Source organism: Sinohyriopsis cumingii, chromosome 2, assembly GCF_028554795.1.
Source record: "Sinohyriopsis cumingii isolate HCF-2022 chromosome 2, ASM2855479v2, whole genome shotgun sequence".
NCBI lineage: Eukaryota > Metazoa > Mollusca > Bivalvia > Unionida > Unionidae > Sinohyriopsis > Sinohyriopsis cumingii.
The window spans coordinates 42,584,215-42,604,092 of NC_142962.1; the positions used below are offsets into that span (position 1 = coordinate 42,584,215).

Sequence of the window (19,878 nt, forward strand, 5' to 3'; positions counted from 1 at the left end):
CATGTTTAGGGTGAACTTCCAATAAAAGTCGATTAACTGGCAACGGTCGGTAGACAAGCAAAGACAGGTGATTGATCAAATGTTGTCTAGGTTTTCCGAGTGTAGTTGATTTTTGCATGCGAAGTGCAAAAATCAAGTCAATCAGTCATTAAATAATATCACTGCTACAAGACAGCCTTTGCAATTGATGAGAACTTTTTGTTTTGTAATTCAACCCGAATGAAGAAAAATGAAGAAAACATTTACATCTTGTTCAAAGTGATTTTAATGTTTACTGCATACGATTATAACGAATACATCATGATGTCAAAATTGTTTTATAATACATGCATTGTTATCATGTAAGCCAAAATGTATTCGAATTAAAATTATAATTGTTATCGTTTTAATAAATGTACAGAACAAGAATCAAAGTATTAACCCAGGATTTGTATTGACTTCGAAATATACTCTGAGAACAACAAGGGGAACAAAAATGCAACATGCATTCCACAGTGAAATATTTCCAATGAAATGTTTTACATTTGAGAATTTAATCATATGTTGACGACATTAAATTCATTTCAAATACTTTCATAAATTGCATTGGTTTCTTAATTCATCCGTATCTGAAAGGACCTTATCAAATGACTTTTGATGGAACTATACCTCCTAAGAAGTTAAATAAATCTATTACGTGTTATTAAATTAGATACATATATTACGTGTTATTAAGTTAGATACATATATTACGTGTAATTAAGTTAGATACATATATTACGTGTAATTAAGTTAGATACATCTCTTACCTGTAATTAAGTTAGATACATATATTACGTGTTATTAAGTTAGATACTGTATTACGTGTTATTAAGTTAGATACATCTATTACGTGTAATTAAGTTAGATACATCTATTACGTGTTATTAGGTTAGATACATATATTACGTGTTATTAAGTTAGATACATATATTACGTGTTATTAAGTTAGATACATCTATTACGTGTTATTAAGTTAGATACATATATTACGTGTTATTAAGTTAGATACATCTATTACGTGTAATTAAGTTAGATACATATATTACGTGTAATTAAGTTAGATACATATATTACGAGTAATTACGTTAGATGCATATATTACGTGTAATGACGTTAGATACATCTATTACGTGTAATTAAGTTAGATACATATATTACATGTTATTAAGTTAGATACAAATATTACGCGGAATTAAAGTAGATACATAGATTATGTGTAATTACGTCAGATACATCTATTACGTGTAATTAAGTTAGATACATATATTACGTGTAATTAAGTTAGATACATATATTACGTGTAATTAAAGCCAATTAAACATAACTGATACGAAGGCACATTTTACGCTTGAGTGAAAACAAATATATAGTTGTTCCCAGTGTCATCGACCAATGCATCCATAAAACAAACCCAGATTCGTTGAGCACGACTTTTCTCCGTAAACGTCACTGTATCAGCTCTAGGAAGCCTTCACTATTTTTCACACTGTCGTTGTCTATCAACATAAACGATCTTATGACGTCACCTACATTTCACCGTGTACCTCTTGTGATGGCTCCGGCCAACAGGGTCGGCTGTAGGGGTACAATCCCTAAAGTATGACCTGTGATTTAAGGAACTGTCATGTTATCATTGTGTCGGAATTGTTGAGTGTGAAGGTAGATGACATCGACAAAATGTATCTATGAAAATTGTAATATTTCCATCAATTAATTATGACTAATAATTTCGTAGGGCTGTTTCCTGAAAACCACATTAATATTTAACAATATATTTAATAAAATAATGTACACGCGTATACGCTAATATTTATCATCTGGAGGAAAAATGTGATTTTCTTTTTAATTTTGACGATTCTTATGTACTTGAGATATCATTCATTACGCATTCTGCTGATCGATAAAAAGGTATAAATCCCTATTACATTCATCGAATTTCCAGATGCCCTCATTACCAGTGTTATCCTTGCTGTTATGGTACAGCCACAAATCTTCATCAATGAATGTAAGGCATCGTCTGTGTATGATTAATAATGTGACTTTACTTAAGGGTCGATTTGATCCCATAATTGAAAATGTATGAATGAATTTAAAAATAATAGCTCTGTAATGCATTAAAGCTTAGAGGTAACAACAACACCTTTGTGTATGCATGAAAGATATGCTTAGGTTTTATTTAGCAAAACAAAAACAAAATCGTTTACTGTGAAGATAAACTAATGCGTATGATATACTTACCGATAACTGTGGCCTGTAGATAGTATAAAAGAGAAAACGTTCTCACTCAATAAGTACGAACTTAAAGGCTGTTATGTTTAGTAGCATATCTACAAATGTAATATTATTTAAAAACAATATGAAAAGTTGTAACAGAACTTTTATGGTAACTACAAAAACTTAGTTATGAAATAACACGGCATTATCGTAATTAAAAATTTAGCGTTGGGAGAAATATGGCTTTATTTGTTAATTATTATTGGTATAGCATCTAGAATTGGAAACTTTTCTTGCATTTTCAATATTCTTTACCCTTTAGAAGACAGGAAGATAGTTAGGCTAAGGTTGAATTTATTTTTTTATTTACTTGCTTATTGATTCCGAAATACACGGAATTCAGTATAAAGCAGTGCATGTACATAAACACCCCTTGCGTGTGAATATACAAAGTAGTATAAGATCAAAGATAATAATAATAATAATAATAATAATAATAATAATAACAGTTATCTGGATATCATCATGTACCAATATATAATTTTCAAAAAATTATTTTTCTTAACAGTCAAAAAGTTTGCTCGTACATTGAAATGTCAGGTACTTATAAGCTGATATTGTGTCATTTCGAGTCACTATGGGGCCATTACTTCTGCTAATCTATTAACTGTTCACGAATGAAACGTTAGGGTCAACATCAATGGGCCCGACAATTATTCTTGAAATTATGATTATTCAATTTTGCCCATTTTAATTCCAGTCATTTTCTGTACTGTTTTGAATACAGCATCCCAACTGCCTACTTTGTTTTTGATTACTTCACACCATAACATGTGCGTAATGTACACACTAATATTGTGTCAGAATATTTGACCCTATGCGAACGAAGTTCGAAAAGGTGTACATTGTAATCTGATTTTCCGCAATATCTCCTGAACCTTTGAAATACTGTCATGAGATTTGGTATGTTTTAAATCAATAATAGACATTGTATCCTGAAAATAATAAAGTTTACTTGATCAGCATTTTAATGATAGTCACCATTTTTATTGTCTGTCCGTACGTTCTATCACACTCTCCTCTGATTAATATCTCCTGACCCGTCCATGAAACTTGACATGAATTTGTATCTCAGTAAGGTTTTGTGTCGTACTTATGATTTGGGTTTCTCTGTTAGTAATTTCAGAGTTTTATTACAAGGTTGTACAAGCCCGTCTGTCAGTCCATCACACACTTCTATAATTAATATCTCCAGAACTGTTTGAAATATCTTCATGAAACTTTGCAAGCATTTGTATCATAACATTGCTTGTATGGCAGCTGGTATACCTTAAATACAGGTTTTCTAACAGATCTAATTTACTGATATTAGCGTAAATGGAACCAGAAAAAGTTTTTTTTTCTCCCTCAGTTCTCAATTACTCACTGTAATTCCAGTCGGGAAGACCAAATATGATTGTAAAATGTCGAATTTTGAATTTTATTGAACTTTAAAGTTGAATGCATTGAGCATTAAAAGTTTATCACATTTAAGCCAGATTTGTCTTTGTGAAGGGTCACTTGGACATTTCTTCTTTTCTCCCTCATATCAATATTAAAACTTGAAAGGCTAGAATTTATGAGTGAGTGTGATTCTACAGGGCATTGCTACACTGTCCTGAGAAATTAAACATTTTAGCTACCAACCATGACCGCTTGATAGGAACCCATGTCAAATTATTTTTCTCAAAAGGAAAAATTATATGCACTTTAAGCTGTCTAAGATCTGACGAAAGAAACTATTATCTTGGGAAAAATTTAAGAACTGCTGCTTACGATTGGTCAGAGTAAATTAAAGTGTACACTTTGGAAGTTATGTGAATTTAAAGTGCCGACCTTAGTCGAAATTCTTTAGTCTTAAAATTCATGAGAGGATAAGTTTGATTCTAAGGACGCCTAAGTAGAATAGTGCTTTCCTCGTTAAACATGAAACGAGGGATCAGGTTACTGTCTGGTATAAAAAAATAGGGTCTAGTGCTAGAACGCACATATTCTGAAGGAGAACAGCGATAAGGTACGCAATTTTAATTTTCTATTTTTCGATTGTTTGTTTTATGCAAATGTGTTGATATGATTAGAATTCAAATTATGTATCGTTTATTCAATTTCATGGAAATCTGTTAATGCTAGAGTTGTTATGCAATGTATCTCCTTAATTTTACAGTTACTAGTTCATTGATAGAATTGACGATTGCATGCTATCCGTTTTCATATGTGGTGTAGGATTTCATAGGGTTATATGAAATTTATTTCTTGGTCTGTTATGACGATTTTGATTATTATGCGCTAACGATAATCGCATATTTATATCTGATTTTGCAATGTTTAAATAATCTTGTAATATAGGGATTGCTGTGAACTAGAATTTTGTGAATTTTATTCAATAGTAACCGAGCATGTGGTAGCGTAGGTAAAGAGATATGGTAACGTGCGAAGCACTGCTAACGTGTTAATTATGACCGGACGCTGTGAAGCGAGGTTAATGTTCATACGGATTAGTGCAGAAGGTATGCAGTGTGAATAGCTAGTGTGCTTCTGAGTAACGTAAATGAGGGAATTTATGTACGTGTAGAAAGTGGTACATAAAGAAATTTAGGGGTATTTTTGGCCTTTAAGGAACAGCTTTCTGAGGAGAGACGGGACAGTCCGAAGACGGAAGTTCGAAAAAGGAGTGCCGAGTCCAGGGAAGAAGGGGTGAAGCGTAGAGAATAGGAAGGTTCGAGAAAACAGTAAGACGTTGATACACGGTCACGGGAAGAAGGTGATGTAATCAGTCCTGGACATTGCGCTCTTTTCACATCTCGTTATTGTGATGAAATAAATCCAAATTAGACACTGCTATTAAATTGTGTTTTATTACCTAGATTGAATTGGAGTTGCACTATTAATTTTTTATGGGATTAAATTTGTTATTTTCTTGTCTAATGGAGCTCGCATTGCATTATTTATTCCCAATATTATTGCTCAGTTCTCTGTTGAAATTCTATCTTTGTACTCCCACCGGGTTGTAATATAGAGGGAGGTCATCATCTAGATAACGCTAGTCAAATTCAGTTAACCACCCCTACGTTACAATGATAATAAAATAATAATAACGACCTGACCTGTAAACCATCAAGCACAATAATTTGCATAGCCTTTGGCCTCATTACTGAAAATGTTTAAATCCAAACCCCACCACCATTAGTAAAGTGCTGAGCTTATGATAACATAAAAGCATTGCCATGGCGCCCATATGATTTAGCTGGTCTAATCATTAGCTCATGGCAAATGAGAGTGGACTATTAAAGTAATAATCTATTCAGATGAGTAGTATCATTGTGGGCCTTTTGTATTTCGGATACTGATATAGGTCCAAATATTCGATAATCCACGATTTACACTCTTAAACCTGCAGTGAGCCTACCGCGATTGTAACCTTTGTGGAGCCTCAAGTAAAATTATTTTATGTCGCACCATGTTTTAAAAAACGTATTACACATAACTAGTTTTCTATGTGAATATATAGCTAACATAACATATTTTGCAGATATTTTATTGCGTAAGAATATTTTCTTTTGCATCAGTAAATTGTTTGTGTCTATATTTCTGTACAATATATTGTGTAATAATGTGATAGTTGCAAGATATTGCATAGATTGCATTGATATATATTATGTTGAAAAATTAGGATATAAATGGCGAAAAATTAGATTTAAAGTATTTTGAAATAATTGTTGAGCGTTCAGGGATTATGCTACTAGAACAGGGAAGTACTCTTAAAGTTTCAGCAAAGAGTAAATAGTTGTTTTGTTTAAATGCATTCTACATGTTTGTCAAATAGGCCGAAAAGATGCTATATATAATTTCTTAGATAAGTATTCGGAGATAATTTGTAAACCAATTAACTTAAGGATTATTTTGGAAGCACAGCGAATCAGGGAAGCATTAAGTATCTGGTGTTAGGTAAAACATCGAGTGTGGATGATGAAGTAAACAGATGCCCTATGATGATGTAACTAGTTCAATGTAATATATCTATCAGCAGTTAATATCATCATGGATAAATTAATTAAAGATATGACTTTAGTATTATAATATTTGGAATTACCAACGACATATTTTCGTAACAAAGTAAAATATTTTGAAGATGATCAGGCAAAAGCAAGGGCATTTTTGCTTTGCGACATGTTTCCTAACTCAGTTCGTACGTTGGTCATTGGACCAGCTAGATAAGGAAACATACAACTGTTGTCGAATATGATTTTGAGACGCTTTCGTACGATTTATGGCACATAAGTACGCCGTCCGCATACGATCAACCCGGTTTATCATATTATGTGAGAGTTTACTATAAAAGCATCAGTCGCCTCCAAGAAGTGAATCGTGCACCGTTGATTTCTTCTTCAAACTGATGCAGTTCCTACCATTGACGACCTTGATTCAAGCGAGGATAATCTTTTCATGTACGACGATGAAGACGAAGATCATCTCACGCAAATACTTTGCCGGGCTCGACTCAAAAACACGTGCGTAATCTATTTCTCACGTGCCTAAATTATTCAGAGATAACTGGAACATGTTTATGATATTTCGTGTTATTGATGCAGATGTCTTTGCAAAACATTCATTGGACTTGGCGTGCCACTGACTGCTTGTTGTGTTCGTTCCGTAATATGTTTCCTGAGGTCATCCAGGACATGTAGTTTCTTCACTATGGGCTTGACTAGTGGACCACGCAAGTGTCTAAATAGTTCCGGGCGTAAACGTGTCTAAAAAAACAATTTAGCAACCAAAATGAACATACATAATGGCGAAATCCCCAGCGTAGAGGCTGCTGATGTATGTAGCAAAGCCGCGCATGATTACCTGGAACGTTCAGGCTAGTACATGGGTGCAAGCAAATATGTCATAAATATGTTACTGTGGCAACAATACACATGGGAATACTTCCCAGCGGGCTTCGAACAAACGTTTGCACTGCTGATAAAACCAATAAGGGCAATTATAGCCACGATCTCAGAAACTACGGAACAAAGAAAATGATAGGTAAGATGGCAGAGATCGGTAACGGCAAACGTTTTAGACCACTAGGCCACCCGTAGTCTCTGTACAAAAGACTTTCAAAAAACGAAGACAAGGCAAAGGATAATATTTTGCAAACCAAACATACAACTCGTCCTTACAGCAATTATTACATTCCTGAAATGTTTATGAGCGTGCTTTGCATGCGTGATATGTGGTTTGTATTTTAAATGTTCTAGACAAAGCACATATTAATCTGATTTACCCCGCATCGTTTAGAGTCAGTTGCAAGACAGTGCCATAAAGGCTTATCAAAGAAATATTTTACTTGTTTGGATCCATCGTTATCTCCGATATCACGAAGGAAATTGAATTACGCGTTGTTTACCGCCGGATAATATATTATAATTCATATTGCATTTGATTGTTGAAATAATTCAGTTCTTTTAAGAGTTTTGACATTAAATGATGATGCTTTCATACTTCCAGCTAAAATTGTAACGTTGTCCACAATGTTGCAGATGTTACAGCTCACTGTATGCACCCTACACAGTAAGGTCATTCTTCGATGGAGATGCTATAGTACAAATTACATGCATATTTTCTAGCATTGCCTCTTGGTGCATTAAATATCGAAATCTTCATTATTGTCGTTTTAAAATAGGTCATTAGTTTTTAATGTATCAAACATTTTAGTAAATGCTCTCCTCGCTGTATACAGTCAGCCGAGTCACGTTCGGCAATAGCTATACCACGAACAAAGGGAATTACACAGTAACACGATTGCCACCGCACACATATATCTATGACCTCATTTGTGTGGAAAAAAATATGCCACAGATTCACTTTAATGTGCTAGAGTAGACAAATACCTGGTAACTGAAAATCTATTTTAGGGAGGTGTCGAAATTCAGGTGGTAGGGCAGCAGACTCGTGATCCAAATGTACCGGATTAGAACCCCTTCAGGTCAGTTTTGTTGGGATGCCTAGGTGTGCCTTGGGAAAGACATGTAATCTCATTTTCTCAGCACGAGAGCGAATAATATCTTAAAATGAAATTAAAACGGAAACGTAACATAGTTATCGTTTGGGGTTGAAACCCGTTTTATTGTTGAATTTACAAAAGTGAAGAAATCTTTTCAAATTTAAAGTCACAACCTTCTTGCACCCTATAAGAGATGGTGATACATACAGGTTTGAACTTATGATTGGGCTAGAAATGCCCCTCTACACACATACACACCACTCATATATATATATATATATATATATATATATATATATATATATATATATATATATATAATAGCGAGAGAGAGAGAGAGAGAGAGAGAGAGAAATAAGAGAGAGATATTTACAAATCCTTCGCACCCTCAAAAACAGATTTAGACGGAATATTGAATTTTTGACCCCCGGTATTCTAAAAGCTCATATATACATCCTCTACTTGATACACTCTATAAAATTTACATGTGTAGCAGAACATCCAAAATTTCTCTACTTAAAGATAAAACATTTTGCAATATTTAACCTAGTCATCATCACGCCAATTTGACGCTAAGCAATTGACATTTTTTTTCTCTGTACAATGGCCTTCAGGAAATATATAGTTCAAAAGTATATATGATAATTTTAGACTAAACGACAAGTATAAATTACACAGTCCTAAAAGTCGATGAAGTGATTATAAGAATTATTTAACCTTGACAACTAGGTATCTATTTCGAACTAATTCTTAACTGTTATCATTGAATTTAGAGTGCATGCAACTGAATTCGGTGACCTGTTGCATCCTTCGGCTTAGAATCGCGTGACAGAGTAAAATTCCGGAACCGCACATAACACCTGCCCGGAACCAGATATCGTCATTTCACCCATTTCCTTCTTTGCATGAAAATGATACCCCACATTTTTCGAGATCAGGTACTAATACAAACTGTTATATATTTTAATGATTAATCATGATAAAATTTTGATCGTTTTTTTTTCTTCCGATTAGGATTGACCTTGCATCTTTATAACAAGATAACATTTTAATTATCCTCTGGGATATTTTGTCTAAAACAACTCAATGACGCCGATAGACACTAGAAACAACAACAATAATCATCCCCGTAATTTTTAAGTAGGCTACTGTGCAAAAGCTATGACTATGGTGTCGATATTTGCGGAGCACTTCAGTTAATCAGGCAACCTTATAACAATACCGTCACACGCCAGGTAGCCAACACTGCATACCAAAGACCAAAGTAAAATGTGTTCTAGGTCAAAGTATGTTCAAAACGCACCCCTATTTTAGTAGAAGTTATTGGACTGGAGTTAGCTGGACGATTTTGTTTCTTGCGAATTTTTGCTCTCTGGTTGCTGATTGCAAACTCTTTTATTACTAAGCTGTGGTATATTAAAAGCACCTACAGTGAAAAATCAAAATTTGAATTTTAGATGAAGAAACCTTAGATGCTATAAACGGTCTGAGATCTTTTGCAAGTTCCATTATCCGATAATAAGTTCAAGGCAGACATTGTCAGGCATACAATAGCAGTGCAAATAATGCTCCAGCGGTCCTGCTGCTAATGCATCTCCCCAGAGAACTCATTTATTTAAAGCAAAAGCTTGATCATTTTAATTGCACTATTTGGAAACGAATATTGTCGTTTAGAAACGCAGACAAGAAACAAATGTAAAGAAGCTTTCTGATCAAAATGCTCCTGGTCATTTGCATACGTTTTCAAAAAATTAGATTTGAATTAGAGTACAGGTAAACTCTAGTTACATGAGCAAATTTAGTCCTGGAACATGGCAGCACAAGTCAAGGTTTAAATAAACTAATTTTATTCACATAAGATCCATTCATCATTGTGAGACGGGGACATTTACTACAGAGGGCCATACGGTTTGATTATATCAAACCTGGCATTTAAAACTTTATTCATAGAATTACAAAATTAAGTGCTAATATACATTTTGTTCTTGATTTTTATAGGTTTTGCGAAAACATAAACACAGTAGATAGACGAAACGTACCCTGCCCTTTATAAAGCACATGATAACGAACTAAAGTGTCCAAATAGCTTTGTAAATAAATTTATGAACGTAGGGGTTTCCTTACCGAGCGATTCCGAACCATGACGTGAATCCCGCTAGATGTCATATGTTTACCCTGTTTCCAAAGACCTCCATGCAACTACTGATGTAAACTAAAAATATCAACGCACCAACTATAAATAATTTTATTCTAATTAATACATGACCACAAATCTCAAAACTTCCCAACTGCCTGTCTACCATACAACTGAATGGTTTCTCCTCATTAAATTTACGTAACGTATCGCCAGTATGCCATGCCGTGAAAATATACAACTCAACCACCTAATACAGGGAACTATTTTTGACCACGCCACATTAGGCCAGTCAATTTATGATCTTAAGCTTCATTTTGCCTGTAACTCTACACCATTTGTTCAACCGTAGCCGACCGCTCCGGTGGCCTAGTGGTTAGGGCTTCCGCCTCGGATGCGTGAGGTCGTGGGTTCGATCCCCGACAGCCTGATGTTAGGATAACGTAACTGGGTGGTACATCATGCAACATGTCTGCGGCATGATGCTTCAGGGTTAGACATCCCTTTGAACTGCAGACATCGTAGCGATATGACTGAAAATATTTTAAAGCTACGTTAAAAATCCAAAGCACACACACACACACATGCATACAACCATAGCAACAGTAAACGGCAGCTGCCGATGACGGAACAGTCCTTTCTCGTTTATTCCCTTGTGCATTGTACCAGTCCCTAATCAGAACTACTGCTCGTGTAGTCACACAATGACTTCACACAACTAGATTTTAATAGGGACTACTGAACTCAGGGACTAACCTGAATTCACTAAATGTAAACCATGTCATCATGAAATCTCATCAACAATTGACTCCGTGACGTTTGCTCCTAGTAATTGGCTAATGATTCGGTCCGATAACTATTTCTCCGTCACCGATTTCACATAATCAACCAAGTAATCACAAATCTAAGAAATCCTTAAAATGGAGAGTTATAAACAAAAGCACATACTCTAAATTTATTACATTGCCCCGCCTTTAAAAGAAAACTGGAGAACGAGTGATAAAAACGTCACACGTATGTGATTATGAATAAAAATTGATTACTTACCTGATTCCTGATTCCTAAACGTGATTAAGACAAAACTCATAATCAATGGGCTTGTTTCTTAATACCAGTTCCTCACGTCTAAAACAATCTCTTTTTAATCACTCATTACTAAGAAGCAAACTAAATGTCTGCAATGAACACAAATTATCTAAGTTGAATCAAACATGAAGATGCTCTGACTGGCCATTCAGGACCAAACTCTCTCAGAACAACCTTCGGAATAAGCTGCAGGAAAGACTTCTCAACACATAAGTTCCTGTTCCTGTTTACCCGCCGAACTCAGATCGGAAATTGCTTTTCCATCGGGATAACGCGTCTCCCAAAAAACCACTGCGCATCGGCGCGAAATGCAATCGTCGACTAAGTCTTTTTCAGCCGATCCTATCCTCTGACAACTAACTCACCACTAATTAACTAATGCTACAGCAACCGAAAATGGTTACCATAGAACGTACTCCTGAAAGCAGAGTCTGAACAATATAACGTATTCGATTCAATTAATCAATGATATGCAGTATTGCTAAGTAACGCTGCAAATTAATTATCATGTGCTATGAACAGTTCTTCAGAACGTTGTTGTTGTTGTTGTTCTAGGGTTTAACGCCATTTTTCAGCACAAGATAGGCTATACATGGCGGCCAGTATAACTGGTGGAGGAAGAACCCTGGAAAACCCACGATAGAACCACCGACCCACGAGAAGCTACTGGCAGGCTTTCCCACGTACCCACGCTAACCGAGCCTTGGACTCGAACCCATGCAGACAGAGGTGAGATGGCAGTGATCCGTAACGGTGAGCGCTTTAGACCACTCGGCCACTCTGGGCCACTCTTCAGAACGTCCAGTGGACACTGATCTTACCAAGCACACGATTCAAACTATGCATGCTGGAAACCATATTCGACCATTACAAATATCAAGATGGTAGCGAACAGTTTTCAACATACACTGCATGAAATTCTTCCCAAGTCACCAGCAGGTCAAAGTAAATGTAACACAGGAACATTCCTGTTTACCAAGAGGTCAGAAAATGCGTTCTTCAGGAGAATAACACGTCTCTTATGAACCCCAACAAGCCAACCATGACTTCAAACGCCCAAACTGGCGCACCATAAATTGTCGTGCACAGACCAATGCTAGACTCGACACTAACTTCCTACAATTATATCACCACTAGTACTAATTCTACTGGGACAGAAACCAGTCCACTAACATCCAATAATCACAACCTAATCCAACATCTTGTACACTAATTTAGGTCTGCCTCTCTCACAGCACATACCAGACAAATATATCTAATTTACCAAAATCTAGTTCCAAGCAGCAACAACTTCTAAAAAAATGTTCTGACCTGACACTGCACACGATCGATCTAAACAACTTATCCGTATGAACAACAAAAACCTCACATGTCATCATAAAGCTAACTCAGCTTAGAATCACACTAGATACATAACCGATGGGCACAGATCAATCGGTTTTTATCTGAGTGACTTCTGTATCTCAACCCCTGGACGCTTTGTCTTATACCCAACCAATTTAATAGTCCGGGGAAAAACTGTTACCGATCAAAAAAAGTACATCACCGCTTCTGTCGGCTAGGACAACTGTGCCCAACCTCGAATTCTAGGTATTCTTCCTCCACGCCTTCCAAAAAAGGATTTTTTTTCTTCCAAGTCAATGTCAAATATATACCAGCGAAACAAGACTTTAGTATGTTTTTTTTTTTTTTGGTAAGTTGAAGCAGTGTTCCGCCTCTCTTTGTCTAGTCACGCACGTAAACTATAGAGGCGATGCACCGAGAGCACGTACATTTTTGTCAAAAAGGACACTGTCGCTCAGTACGAGTCACAAGGGACTGAACATCATTATCTATTTCGGTGAGTTTTTCTATGTTTCGAGGCAACACATTTTATGGCGTGAAGATTTGCCCTTAACAACTAGTGGTACTGATGTACCCATTCCAGCGCTCTATGCGCAATCACAACAAGATCCCCAATAGTCATTATAATAACCAGGCAATTCCTGGAGACTTACTTCTTGGCCGTCGTAATCAAATGATCATTACTGTACAATCAATTTGCTACCTATAGTTATTCAAATCATGAGCAAAAGATCCACAGACGTTGTTGTTGCTGCTGCTGTTGGTGTTATTGTTATTGCCAAATAGGTCATGGGATGACGATAAAATCAGCATCAAGCTCATCAACTTCAAAAAAGATAAGGGGGGGGGGGGGTTGTATACGGTGTCAAAGTTTGCTTGTCAATGGTCGCTATTAAAAAAACAAACGCGGACCAATGTATGAACTTTTCAGCTCGCTGAAAACGAAGCAGGTCTGTCAAAACCGTAATTATGGGTTTTAATTAAAAAAATATAGATTGGGGTTAATGCTCATCTTGGTCAAATCTCTTTTCATAGAAGCTTAATGAAAATAGAGCCGGCCGGGCACGTTGTCAAATACTTTTATGTTTTATTTTTACACGGTGCTTCTCCAGTTAATTAAATATTATACAGCCAAATTCATGAACCTTGTATGCAGAGGATTTCGTGGCCAAACAATTCTGATTATTTTAGTTCATCTGAGAATAGTTGTTAGGAAAAATCAGTATTTGTGCTCTCAGCTAACTTACACGTCCCAATCACGTTCTAGAGAGACCGACGACCCAATTTTCCCACTCTCTTATCACATGCACCGGCTACGTCATTTGTTTTGTGTATCACCACTACATTACATCCTGGATAGAGTATCCAAGTTATAATTGAACATCTCCAACAAATACACAAGTAATAATCAAATAAAACATTTTTCTTTAGAGGAAATACATATATCTACTTTCGCACAATAAATGACACAAGCCCAAACTGAAATTTTAAAGAGCGCTCTATCATTTATTTTTTTTAAAATTTATGACGCGTCGGTCTTTCCAGTTGTGATAGAATAACACAAACCAAATCAATTATAACTATCACAGAACTAGTCCAATTGCATCCGAAAACCGCCGACAACCAGAAATTTATTTCCTGCAGCAAGCCATGCGATTCCGAACCCTGAAGTGAATTCCGCTAGATGTCATATGTTTACCCTGATTCCAAAGACTTCCGTACAACTAATGTTGTAAACTGGAAATATGTACGCCCCAAACAATAAATATTTTTACTCTGAATTATACATGACCACAAATCTCACAACTTCCCAAATGCCTGTAAACCTCACAGATTCATGGTTTCTCTTCATTAAATTTACGTAACGTATCGCCGAGATTCCATGCCGTGATAATATACAACTCAACCACCTAATACAGGGAACTATTTTTGACCACGCCACCTTAGACCAGTCAAATCTTGATTTTAAGCCTCGTTTCACTTGTAACTCTACACCATGTGTACAACCATGGCACGGCAGCTGCCGAAGACGGAACAGTCCCTTCTCGTTTATTCCCTTGCGCATTGTACCAGTCCCCAATCATAACTACTGCACATGGAGACATACAATCAATTCACACAACTATATTTCAATAGAGACTACAGAACTCAAGACTCTCATGCGGCTTTGACCTGAATTCACTAAACGTAAACCATGTCACAATGCAATCTCGCTAACAATTCACTCCGTGACGCCTGCTTCGAGTAATTGGCTAATTGGTAAATTATTCGGTCGATGGACTATCTCCCCAGCGCAGATTTCACATAATCAAACAAGTAATCAAATTTTTTAAAGAAATCCTTCAAATAGAGAGTTATTATAAACAATTGCTCATACTCCAAATTTATTAATTTATTATAGTCCTTTTTCGTAATTTGTGTGAGTGTTTGTATATATATATATATATATATATATATATATATATATTACAAAAGTCATTACGAAATGTCTTTTAAAGGAAGGCAAAATCAATTTGAGCCTATTATATCCGTTGCTGGACATACCTTAGTAGTATGGTGTTCCTTACTTGAAAGTATATTTTTTTTAAAAAATGAGAAACATTATGTGTTAATCATACCAACAGAGTATCTCCAAATATTCGAGATTTTCTAACAATACCATACAAAAGAAGATTGTGTAGAACCATAATTCACTGCCCAGAACTACGTACTGATCATTGACGGAATCCTTAGCAACTGGAAGAAAATCTATACATTCCGTCGATACTCGTTTAAATAACATGTCCATCTTCTCACTGCACAGACCCGAATCTGCCGTTGCATAATGCGCCATCAGATCTTGGTCAGTGCGGTGTGTGAAGAGTAGTCAATAATATTTTTTTTTATTAAAAAAAACAGACTATGATCTGCAAACGCAATATGCTACGGCAGATCTGGATCTTTGTTATTTGCTGTTCGTCTCGACTTATAAGCGAGTACAAAAAATAATAAATTTCAAGCTTACAGAGCCCATAAAGCCCAAGACACAAAAAAATAATCAGATTTCATGTCATGTAAGCAGGTGGCCGTTTATTAAACTATACTTCAATACATTTATTTTATTTAACTATCGTTAAATGCAGTAAAGTCTCTTAGTAAGTTTTGTATCGGATCATACATTATCCTTACATATCTCCTGCAGAGCCATAATATACGATTGCCACTTTGTAATTAGGGAACACAAGACAGCCTTGATGAAACTCTTCATTTGCACATGAGTGAATTCAATTACAAGTTTGCACCCAGCGACATTATAAAAGACAAATTTATGCTATAAAAAGAGCCCTTGTGAAACGCCCAGAAGAACTAAATAGATAAAAGAATCTTGATAAAATTAATTTACCTGAAAATGTCTTTTTAATTCTTCTATAAAAGAGGAAGCTGCTGGCATCGTAAAATGACAGTAGACAGGCATCCATCAAAATCGGTTCAACTGATAAGCTAGCATTACTTCAGGATATTAAACAAGACTTGAAGGACATCCTTCGTGTCGTTATTTGAGTGAATTAGTTCGTGATAGACAGGATCCCACGCATTCAAGTTTTTGTTAGGTCCACACCATGTTCGTATTCTAGTTAATGTGAAAACTCACACTGACATAATACCTTCTGACAAATGAACTCCTGAGCTCCGCCTACGATGATCGTGCAATAGAAATAGTCTTAATCATGACTTGAGACTAATTTTTATTACAAACCTTTCATCGATGTTTCTTGAATGTACATCGCGCTTGCAAATGTTATACATATAAATTCAACGCTAAAGAAAAAGAGCAAAAAGAGAAGTCAAATATAGGAATTCTACAAAATCATCAGCCTTATCCATTTAAATAGACTTCCAATTAACGGTTTTGCATCATCCCTTCTGACCCGAACTTTATGAATACATGTTAATTTATTAATTAAGCAATAGTCGTATCGATAATTCATTGCCATTACTTAATGAATAAACCTGAATTTTTATTAAAATATGATTTAGCGCAATCATTCTACTAATAACATAGTAAAAACACGATTCGTAGGAGAACAAAATAATATAGATTCTAAAAACGAATATTACAAAGAAATTTTGTTGGTACAAATTACCGCTAGATTTAAAAGCTAGAATGTATTAAAGTAAACCGTATTTCATAATTTATATCGTGTAAAATGACACTGACACTTATTGCTTCTCTTCATGTGAGACTATAAAATCCAGATCCGTGCGTTTATTTTGCAATCCAATGCGAAATACATAGCTGAGATTCGGATCAAATATGCTAGGTGAGCGAAACGACGATATGCAAGTCTGCCCTTATCATCATAAACATTTTTCGGATATAATCATGTAAGTCCAAAAAGACTTGGTTGCTCTTTTGGTGCTTTACGATTAAGCAAAACAAGTAGGTTAATTAGTACCGAGGCAATTATAGTAAAGTGCCTTGCCCATGTACATGCCACGGTTGCTGACCCATGATGATAGGATTCAAATCCACGCCCTTTCGATCATGAGTTCTGCTCGCTGAGCACTGAGCCACCGTAGCTCAAGTTCAATTAGTGAGTTACGAAGCTCAGTACAAATAATCATAAGTATAAGAACGACATTGCAGGATAGCAAGCCACTGTTATGATGAGCATAAGTTCGCAAACGGCTAGTATGATGAGCACAAACTAGCAAACCAGTTATATGATGAGCACAAACTAGCAAACCAGTTATATGATGAGCACAAACTAGCAAACCACTATTATGATGAGCACAAACTAGCAAACCACTAGTATGATGAGCACAAACTAGCAAACCACTAGTATGATGATCACAAGCTAGAAACCCACTTGAATGATGAACACAAGCTAGAAACCCACTTGAATGATGAGCACAAGCTAGAAACCCACTTGAATGATGAGCACAAGCTAGAAACCCACTTGAATGATGAGCACAAGCAAGCAAACCACTAGTATGATGAGCACAAGATAGAAACCCACCTGAATGATGAGCACAAGCTAGAAACCCACTTGAATGATGAGCACAAGCAAGCAAACCACTAGTATGATGAGCACAAGATAGAAACCCACTTGAATGACGAGCACAAGCTAGAAGCCCACTTGAATGATGAACACAAGCTAGCAAACCACTAGTATTAGTTCGTTTGAGTTTCTTTAGATAGCATGTGAGGAATTAATGGGAACAATTTTCGATTTCATTTTCAATTTTTCCATGTATAAAATCAAGCATTTACAGTCCACTAAAGTTAACAAACATTATTAAATACATTTTTTTTGTCCAATTAGTTAAGCTAAATGCGTGTAATTCCTGTATTGCTTATATTCCTTTGTTCTTTAATTAAGCTTAGACTCAATACTTGTAGTTCCTGTAATCACACATATACCTTTGTTCTATAACTAAAGTTAGACTCAATACTTCTAATTCCTGTATCACACATATACTTTGTTTTTTAACTAAACTTAGACTGAATACTTCTAATTCCTGTATCACACACATGCCTTTGTTCTTTAGCTAAACTTACACACAATACATGTAATTCTTGTATCACATATGTACCTTAGTTCTTTATTTAAACTTAGACAGAATACGTGTAATTCTTATAGAACGCATATACCTTTTCTTTATTAATTCTATCATTTCTACTTGGTCATCACCGTAAAGCCTTATTTATCTCAGTACCAAGATCCATAACCGAGAAAAGAACTTTCTGCCTTCATGGAATCTTTGATGTACACGAAATGGTGTAGGTAATAAGGTAAACAGATGCTGCACTGTGAAGCTGTTTCGGAGGTCAGCATTGGATATACAATAAACTGTTTATCATCACTTTTCTTTTTATCGAGTCCAAAACGTTGATGGAAAGTCCATCGTTGAGAGCTTCCAGTTTAGGGAGGTCTTTAACTGCAGCTGGAAAGATGATCCCGGTGGTGCGTATGTTATGAAAATACGCCTTGTATATGGAGACATCATTGTTTTTGACGTAGATAAATGATATGGTCGCGATGCTTTGCCTGGGAAGGGGTACATACTTACTTCCACGCAATGGTGTGAATTGAGAACTTTGAAATGAGACATAATTAACTCCGGCGAAGACCCATGCCGGTCCTGATTCGCAAGAATCTTCAATGCGACGTTAGATAAACGACCATGCGATGTCGACGATGTGGCTAAAATTGTCGCTGCGATAACCTATGAATGATTTGAATTTCATATACACGTCGATGTTCTTATCTTTCCGCACAAAATGAACGTTGAGAGCTACTCCAAGTTCTATATCAGTGTGTGTTCGTAGTTCTGCATCCACGGTAGGTTTTAGAATATGCTGCAGGGTTTTCTTAAAATCTGCATTGCGGTCAAGCACGTGTGGATGATCGTAAATAAATCCTTTGTCGGCGCATCCGTAGGCTTTTTCGTTGAGTCTGGGTGGTGTAACCGCGGATGGACGCGTGATTTTAGCGCGTTGCTGTTGAAGTCTTGCATATCGATTTTGGAATTTTTTTCATCTATGTCAGCTCGCCTCAACCTGCTCATGATCTCGTGCTGAAGGTGAAAGAGTTTGGAAGGTTAGCGGTTATTTCCGCAAACGCCTCGTATTTGTCTTGCATGTTGCATGTGCTTCATGTACTGCTGCGTGATAGTGATTTATCGCCCCACCAGTGATTTGTGCTCGTTCACAAGATTACGCAGGGACACTGTATGTCCTGAAGCAGAGATTGCAGGATCTCCTCTTGGCATCGCATTTAAGGATCCTCTGACTCGCTCGATCAACTCATGCAGAGCGGCATTTGATCTCGGATAGGGTACGTTTACCCCATGCATCAATTGAGAATTGCTCCTGAGCCGACGAGCAATATGATGCCGTAGAATAAAGGACACACACACACACACACACACACACACACACACACATACATACATACATACATATATATATATATATATATATATATATATATATATATATATATATATATATATATATATATATATATATATGCCAGTGCGTGGAATCAACAGGCGTACATGGCTA

General features: G+C 36.0%; 1 long non-coding RNA gene across 1 annotated transcript; it reads right to left on the reverse strand.

The window, feature by feature from the left end:
- Positions 1 to 1,217: 1,217 nt before the first annotated feature.
- LOC149804722 (uncharacterized) lies at positions 1,218 to 16,419 on the reverse strand. Its single transcript, XR_016414195.1, has 3 exons — positions 16,210 to 16,419; positions 2,260 to 2,272; positions 1,218 to 1,625 (listed from the first exon to the last, which is right to left on the reverse strand). It is a non-coding gene; the product is annotated as an uncharacterized LOC149804722 (long non-coding RNA).
- Positions 16,420 to 19,878: the final 3,459 nt, after the last annotated feature.